Here is a 9,487-nt window from a genome sequence, read left to right as displayed (position 1 = left end):
TCCCGCTTTGATTTCAAATTCAAGAGTTACATATAAAAAGGGATTCTAGGATTCATTATCAGTTTACGCTTTCATATTCCCAAATACTCTGTGATAAACATCTGCTTCCAAACCCTAACAATGGCGACTGCTGTTCCTGATGCAACTCTTTCTCACACAACTGACGATGTTACTTCCTTACCGATCATGAAGATTCAGGGTACCAATTATCAAGTTGAATCGAATGTCTCTTTGTATCCTGAAGAACTAAAAATGCTAGTGGTTGCTCTGCAAAACTCGGTGTTGTCCAAAGCTATGTTTAACTCATTCTCTGTTCCTCTTTCGTGGTTATCTCAAGCTGGATTAATTGCAACTTATTCAAAAGCTTTGGAAGCTGTTACATTCAACCTTATGACTGATAAAAAGGTTAGACTTACAAAGAAGCTTTTCTTCCAAATCCTTGCAATACCTAATTCTCCGTCATACGTCACTTTTACCTTCCCACAAATAGTTCACATGTTCAATGAAATGGGTCATCAACCCCAATTGACAAAGATCAGTGACTTCAAGAAGTCAGGGCTACCAAGTGTTTGGAACTTTTTGTTTGGGATTTTTCTCTATTGTTTAACTGGAAGAACAGTTGGGTTAGATAAGAGGAGGATGGAAGTTTACGCCATGGTTGCAGGCTTGTATTATGATCTTCAAGTTGATTATTCAACACAGCTATAGAAGGAGTTCCAAAAAAGTATTTAAAACACGAATGCTATTGATGACATTTCGTGTGCTCGATATTGGAGTTTAATTCTGCAATATTTTTATGAGAAGGAAGGGACTTTAGTTCCAGCAGATGAAGAAAAGGTTGTGTTCCATACTTATGGTTGTCCGAAGGATGCAATAGATGACTTAGATGAATTTCTGTTTGTTGCTCGTATCCCCGATGCCATGCTTAAAAGAGTTGATCCTACAAACCTAGTGTAGATCACTTACTTGACAACCATAGATACTTCTGTAGAAACTGGTGTTCTTTTGGCAAGAACAAAAGAGAAGAAGTCTAAGAAATTGAAGAAGACTGTTGTTGGGTCTTCTGATACGAAAGTTAAGCAATCCAGGTCATCCAAAAGTCCAAAGAAGGTACCCATTACCGAAGCTGAGCCAATCCAACCTGAACATGTTGTTCCTGATACCCAGTTAACCAAAAAGGAAGTCATTCCTTCGAAGACTAGTGTTTTTAGAAGAATAAAGATGAAGTCGAAGTCGAAACACAAGAGTCGCTCACCTCCTACGAATGTTATTTGCATACCCCAAGTTTCGCATTAAGGGGTCATTTTTCATGAAATACCTTCCCCTGCTTCACCATCTTCTAAAAAGCGAATGGAAACTGATATGGCCAAACACATATCAAAGAAGAAGAAGGGTAGGGTGATTATTTCATCGGAATCTACGGCAGATGAGAGTGAAACAATTCCCGAGACACCAGAAGCAGTTCTTATAAAAGGTTCTTCTTATGTTGATACTTCAATTATTATACCACCCGAAGTTTCGATTGCCAAGACAGTTTTTGTGGAGGCACGAACTTCTGACATCACTGTAAACATATCTAATATGGATACAAATGTCACAATGGGTGAGGATGCTTCGCATACTGCTGCACAAGGTAAATCTTCGGATGTTATTACAGATTCTCTTGTTTCTTTACCTACACAAATTACACCTATTATTCCTACTACATCCACAACCGATTCTCCTACCTTTGCAAACATCATTTCACAAACATTCACATCTCTTTTTTCTTCACAATCCACTGATCCACCTACCACCACCTCTCCAATAAAAGATTATTCTTTCATGGAGACTGAAAATGAGTCTGAAGGTTTTGGCGGAACCTTTGAGAATTTAGAGTTTGATAGCGAAGAGACTGACTCCCCAGATCACATGCTCATGACAATGAAACAGTTCAAAATATTGAATACGAAGCTTAATTTGATTATTCAATCTCAGGCTGATCTTGGGGGAGGAAATTCGGTGTCTAGTCTTGAAGTGGATGGGATGTTGAAGTTACTTGAAGGGAGGATCACTTCGAAGGTTTCGGGGATGTTGAAAGATTCCGAGTCTCGTCTACTAGAGAAAATTGATCTGTGTGATCAAAATAATGAATTGAGGGTCAATTCTCAGAAGTCTAATTTTGCAACTGACTTGAAAGACTTAAAAATGGTTGCAAAGGAGAGGCATGTCTTGTTTGTTCAAGATGTCAAGAAGGTTAAAGAGGATGTGAACTACAAACTTCAAGAGCTTAGGGAAGACATGGAAAAAAAGATTGCAGTCGTTCGTACAGACTTTGCATCTCTACATTCGAAGGTGGATATTATTTGTGAGGCTGTAACGAAGTTTGTAAAATTATACGAATGTTTGAGTCCTTAAATGCCTCAACTTTCTACAACAGAGAACCATAATTTCATGGAAGGATTATCATTGCTGAAGGAACTCAAAGCTCTATCTTCGAAACCAGATTCGATTTCTACATTATCTTCTGAAGATCTTCATAAAAAGTTTTCCCAGTTCAAAGCCTTAATTCTTCAACAGTTGGCTCCTATTTCACGTATATTCAGCCTTCTTCCAACAACGTATGCCCCACCTGCTAGTACAGGGGTGCAAGGGGGAGAGAAGGAAAGCGAAGGAATGATGGCTGGAGGTGAAGATGCGAAAGTGGTGGCTAAGGTGATGTCTTCTAAAATCCCAACAACAAAACCATTCATAGCAAATGTTGGTCCCATTTCCTCAGCAGTGGTAACAACTGTGTCGATCACGAGACCAATTTCGAAAAGAATTGTGATTGGTAAAACTGTTGATGTTGGTGGAAGTGCTTCGAAGGCAAGAGATGTTATTGATGAGTCTACTTCAAAAGCAAGAGGTAAAGGGATTCTTATTGAAAAATCTAATGAAGAAAAGAAGGCAGAGGCTAATGCTGAACTTGAAAAGATGAGAATAATTCAAAGCATCATAACTAAAAGGGCTGGTGATCCTCCTGGCATGAACAAGGGTGATCCTTCAAAGCATTACAACTATGAGACAATTGAAGCATTGGTTGCCTTTAATCACAGAGTTATATTTTCACAAATTCGGATACATGCCAGTTGGATTTTCCAATTAATGAAATGATGTTCATCATGCGACAAATTAAAGCATAAAGCAATTTCAAGGAGAAGAATGAAGGAACACATATGAAGATCAGGTTTCATGCAGTACTTGCAAAGCCTACTGAGGATGTATGGTCTTTAACGAAGATTAAGAAGATCATAAGCATAAAGAAGGATGTGGTATTCGAAGACACAGTCCAAAATATGAGGTATGCGGTGGTAAGGGAAAATGGGAATGTGTACGAATTTACAATTGCTGACTTTCCCTTGATGAACTTGTATGATCTAATACAAGTTGCATTACTACTGAGGGATAGATCATTTTCACATCTACAAAACACAGATCCTGATGAATTCAAGTTGGGAGTCTCTCACATCAAAAATTTTATTGAAAATTATTATGAGTGCTTAGCATCAACTGATGTGGAGTTGGCTACAACTAAAGGTCTGGAAATTTCAGCACCTATGGCTCCTTTGAAGACTCAAGCAGAACTAAAGAAATATGTTGATGGTGAAATCTACTTGAAACCTTTTGGTTTAGTCTTCTCTGGGAAGGACAAGTCAGGAAAAACGAAGAAGTTTTTGTTCCAAGCAAGTGAAGTTGAAAGATATGCTACTTCGCAATATATGAACTTGATAGTTCGTATGAATCATTGCAAGAAGAGCAATGAAGGGGATAAAAAGGAACTGAAGAAGGTTATTAATTGGTATACCGAGATACGAAGAGTAATGTTGTACTCCATTCAACTGCTTACAAGCTGAAGTCTTCAACTCTGTTTACAAAGGGGGAGAATGTAAGGGTAGTTTGGTTGTAATGAGTCGAAGCCTCTTGTACTCTTCGTATGATCTGTAATGTATTTTACTTGGGCTCCTTTTTATTCGAAGCTTAACTATTTTAGCCTTAGTATATTTTTTGTATGCTTTTTGTATCCTATAAATAGGATCATTTACTAGAGTTAGATAACTTGAACTCTTTTGTCTACTCTCTGTAAAACTCCTGAAGCGTAATAAAGCTGAAGTGAAAATATTATTTACATTGAGTGTTCAATTACTGTTTGATTCATAAACATTTACTCTGATTCATTTTCGTACTCGATTCTTAACTCCATCATTAGCCACTCGAGGCTATAACTCTGTGGGCCCTCTAGCCCTAACTTTGTGGACCCTCTGGTCCTAACTCTATGGACCTTCCGGTCCTAACTCTGGAATACACACAACATAATCACATAGTAATGATGAAGTGCAACATATCATATAGCATACAAGATACACAGTCACATAACTCTGATTACCACTCAAGGTAAAGTATAGTGAGAAGACTCACATCGGATGCTCGGTAACCTCAAATTCCGAAATATTGCACTAGCCTCTGCCTAATCGCATAAATAATTACTCTAATAAATAATGGCTCTCGAAGGCTAGATTAATTCCTCTTCTAAAATTCGACAGAAGGGTAAAAGACCATTTTACCCCTCCCTGGCCCCAAAGTCCAAGAGTTTGACCAAAACCCTAAAAGTCAACGAAAGTCAACGGTCAAACTTTGACCCGACTCGCCGAGTGCACTTGTGTGACTCGGTGAGTTCATGCGTGTCCGACTCCTCATATGCCCTGCTCGACTCGTCGAGTGAACCTTCTACTCGATGGGTTACTGCTGGAAACAAATCGCAGGGCAACCTCGACTCGACTCGTCAAGTCCACATATGAACTCAGCGAGTTGCTTCCATGATCATGCTCAAATTACCTTCTGAGGTCAGATCTGCTTCTCTAACCTATAGATCTGACCTTCCCAAGCATGGTAATCACGTAAAGGTCGAATCTTGGTATACATGCAACCCACCCAAGGCTTCTTTTGGTGAAATAACCTCTAAAATGGCCTCCTAGGCTCATAACTCAAAAGGTAAAGCATAAAGCATAGCAATAGGGACTCTCTGGACCGCTTAAGGTCCAGATCTAAGAAGCATTCCACCTTGGGATCTTTCATACTTCGAATTCAAGCTAAAGAAGTGTGACAACCGTCAATTTTCGGTCAAGTCAAAGTCAACTAAAGTCAACAAGTCAAATCGGTCAACTCAATTTGCCTGTAGGTACTAGAGTTTACGTTATGTAATTTCTAAACGACCCGCTATTCTAATGAGAGATCATAAATCGAAAAGTGCGAGCATCTAGATCTCCTTAACCTAAAACTGTGGTACGTGGCGAGCTAACCGATAAAACAATGTTGCATACTCATCGGGAGTATGCAAGATCCTTAAACAAGGCTTAACGGGGTTTACGGACCTTGTATTGCGAAGCCGGACACTCACATTCGTCACACACGAAACCGCTCTCAATCGTTTTCACTCCATCACTTCTTATCGAGAATCTCTCCCAAATCTCTCTAAGTATGTGAAATCTCTCCCAAATATCTCTTTGTATAAGAAATCTCTCCAAGAATGTCAAATCTCTCTAAGTATGTGAGATCTCTCGCAAATATCTCTTTGTATGAGAAATCTCTCCAAGAATGTCAAATCTCTCCCAAATCTCTCTAAGTATGTGAAATCTCTCCTAAATATCTCTTTGTATGAGAAATCTCTCCAAGAATGTCAAATCTCTCTCAAATCTCTCTAACTATATGAAATCTCTCCCAAATCTCTCTTTGTATGAGAAATCTCTCCAAGAATGTCAAATCTCTCCCAAATCTCTCTAAGTATGTAAAATCTCTCCAAAATATCTCTTTGTATGAGAAATCTCTCCAAGAATGTCAAATCTCTCTCAAATCTCTCTATGTATGTGAAATCTCTCCCAAATATCTCTTTGTATGAGAAATCTCTCCAAGAATGTCAAATCTCTCCCAAATCCCTCTAAGTATGTGAAATCTCTCCCAAATATCTCTTTGTATGAGAAATCTCTCCAAGAATGTCAAATCTCTCTCAAATCTCTCTAAGTATGTGAAATCTCTCCCAAATATCTCTTTGTATGAGAAATCTCTCCAAGAATGTCAAATCTCTCCCAAATCTCTCTAAGTATGTGAAATCTCTCCCAAATATCTCTTTGTATGAGAAATCTCTCCAAGTATGTCAAATCTCTCCCAAATCTCTCTAAGTATGCCAAATCTCTCCAAGTATGACAAATCTCTCCCAAATCTCTCTCGAAATGTCTCTCAACTTTCTATAATCACTCGGGGCATTCCGACCCTCGAATTTGGCGAAAACAGCCCAAAAGCGGAAGTCTACGCGAAAAACAGACTTGAGGAACCGAAACCCCTCTCAGGACCCGAAAGTCCTCTTAGGAACCGAAACCCCTCTTAGGACCCGCAAGTCCTCTTAGGAACCGAACCCTTCTCAGCCGAAGGCTGCTGAACCGAACCCGAAAGGTCCTCTCGGACCCGAACCTCGCCTACACAACCGAACCCGAACCTTTGGTACATTTCGGGTCTGATCACCTTCACTTCTGAGACCGAGCCTTCGCTTCTGAGACTACCGAGCCCTCGCCTTCGCTTCTTACTTCTGGTTCGCCCCATTTCGCTTCCGGCTCGGCAGCAGCAAGGACCGAACCTCGGCCTAGGACCGAGAGGTCTCGCTGGAAGTGCTTTTCTTCCCGGTTTTCGACTAATTTCGCGTTTTAGGCCCGTTTTTAATTGTTTTAACACGAGATTTTTCACCAAAAACTTTATTTTAACATATAAGACCCCTTAATTAATGATTTATCACGTTTTGAAGATAAAACCTTATCCAAAAGAGAGTAGGTGAAGTACAAAGGTAGAGTGTTGACTTTACTTTATTTTATGACACAAGCAACCCCATACCCACTCCATGCTTAACCCACACTCCTCCCCACCATACCTTGTCACATCCTTGTACTTTTTACCCCTCTCACAAGCCATCCCCACGTTTTAGGGCTGGTCACTCAACCTCTCTCCTCATTTTCTTTCAATTTCTCTCATTTCACCAAAGATCCAACTCCAACTTTTCCCTCAAACTTTTCTCTCTAATTCGAGATCCCAAGGCTGATCATCAAGTGTTCCTCCACATTTGGTAAGCAAAATCCATTCTCCTTATGATTATTACACATCCTCCTACTCAAAATCATAGATTGCTTACACAAACTCCATCACATTCTTGTTAGATCTTCGAACCGTCAAGTGATTCTTCAAGTGTTCTTGGGTTGAACACTTCTTCTCTCCATCATCCATTCTCTGAAATCACTCAAGGTGAGTTCATACCCCTACATTTTCATGTTTTCCCAAGTTTTTAGGGGGGGGGGGGGGGGGGGGGGAATACAAGTAAAACAACAAGAACAAAACTAAACTTTTCTAACAGCCTTCATCAGAAAAGTTGGACCCCATTCACAGACTGTTTTGGACAACTTAAACATTTTTGTTTACAAAACTGTTTTAGGTGTAAGTAGTTCCAGTTCTTAGCTTTAATATGACTACCTGCACATCTCCATACGATTTTTCTACAATTTATGGTGATTTTTACAAAACTGCCTATCATCTCAAACACCAATCCGGATCAGTCTGTGATTATGGACTTGGTCACACAAGTTAGAGGTCCCTAAAAATTATGGAAAAATTTATGAACCAACTAGACTCATTTTCCAAACTCTCAGAAGTTACAGAACTTGATTTGGACATTTTATGATTTTTCTACAAATTTTCCAATAACAGCTACAGAAAATGTTATAAATAGAAAAACACTATAAATTTCATCACCTTGTAACATGTTGAGCAATGTATATATCATTATGTGATTATGTGTTATTGTAGTATGTGACATTTTTGTATTCATATCTAGATATACACCAATTAACAAATGAATTTTCACTAGATAATACATAGAAATAACCAAGTGTTATAATTAAAGTACACCCATTACATACAAATGTATTATTAAACTATGTTAAGTATAGTTTATGTACTTTACTATTTCTACCCTTGTTTTGATAAACTCTAATAGGTATAGTTTATGATACTTTACAAAATACAAATATATTTTCAGAAGGGTACATTTATACAAAAGGGAACTTTCATTATGTTAAGTGTAAATTGATTACAAAAGCGTTTTCATAAAAGAGGTTTTATACATTACAAATGTTTTGGGATAAACTATAATAGGTATGGTTTATGTTTCCATTAACACAACAAACACATTTCGGAAGGTTTTATTCCCACAGGAAAAGGCTTTACACTTATGCACACCACACGTAAACTTGTTAACCTAAATTGTGAGACATTCTCTTCCGTACGTCCGAGTGCGGAATCTAATTCCTGCTAGTTATAATCAGAGTCTCATGGAGGGAGAACGTGATAGTTGTGTATAGATCTATATTGGGTTTGACACCCCACACCTCGCTGCTAGCTACAGTCGGACCTGCAAGTCTGCGGGTGACAAGTGTCATTTCAGTTTCGCGACGCCTGAGAAACGTCGTGGTAGGTGTATTCAGTCATTAGTATGATTATAGCGGCTCACATAGGGATCTAACAACATAAGTTTACAGGGATTTGCATAAATCAAAAGGGGTTTTTTGTCAATTTAAAATCACCTTTTTATATCAATAATTACAGATATTTTGGTATATTTTCAGTCTTGGTATTTAAGACCACACATCATTCATTTCGGGATTTTTCTCAAATCAGAAAGGGGTTTTACGCCAATATGAAACCACAATTATAGCTTTAAGTATGACAATATACTTGTTCATTTCGGTCCTGGTATTTAGGGCTACATGACTTTTACAAGGAAAATATTGGATTTTTCTTGGTGACATACATCTTCTTACAAAGATCGATTTTCAAACTCTTACTGTCAAAAGCTTATGAACTCACCAACCTTTGTGTTGACACTTTTTTTCAAAACTACTTGTATTCTCAGGAATTCAGTGAAATTGGAAATCAACCACGTTTTGAGGATGGGATGATAAATCGTCAAACAGTTCATTTTGTATCATAATGTAATTGATTCGAATCATGTAAACATATACTTTGGTGTAACTTTTTCAATTATATTTATGATGGTTGTATTTACTTTGAGCACTATTATACTCGTTGTTGTGATACTCTACATGAAGTCCTCCACCCCCGGACGTTTCCGCCATCCTTGGTTTGGGGGTGTGACAAGAAGTCATAGGAAAACCCTAGATTCACACAAATCACCATAAACACGAGAATGGCACAGATTGTTACCTCCAACAGCTTCCTCTGATCAAATAGAAGTGGATCCAAGCTCCTTAACCCACTTAGCTTGTTCTACCTCCTTCCTTCTTGCTAAAACACACAAGAAAATGGTGAATTAGCCTTCCTCTTGCACCACAACAATCTCTCTGCTCTCTAGGGTTTCTCAGGGGTGTAGTTGCCGCAAATGACGGCCTTAAGGGCCTTTAAATAAGGCTCATGC

Source organism: Lactuca sativa, chromosome 8 (genome assembly GCF_002870075.4).
Source record: "Lactuca sativa cultivar Salinas chromosome 8, Lsat_Salinas_v11, whole genome shotgun sequence".
Taxonomy (NCBI): domain Eukaryota; kingdom Viridiplantae; phylum Streptophyta; class Magnoliopsida; order Asterales; family Asteraceae; genus Lactuca; species Lactuca sativa.
Note: the sequence above shows the minus strand (reverse complement) of the source record.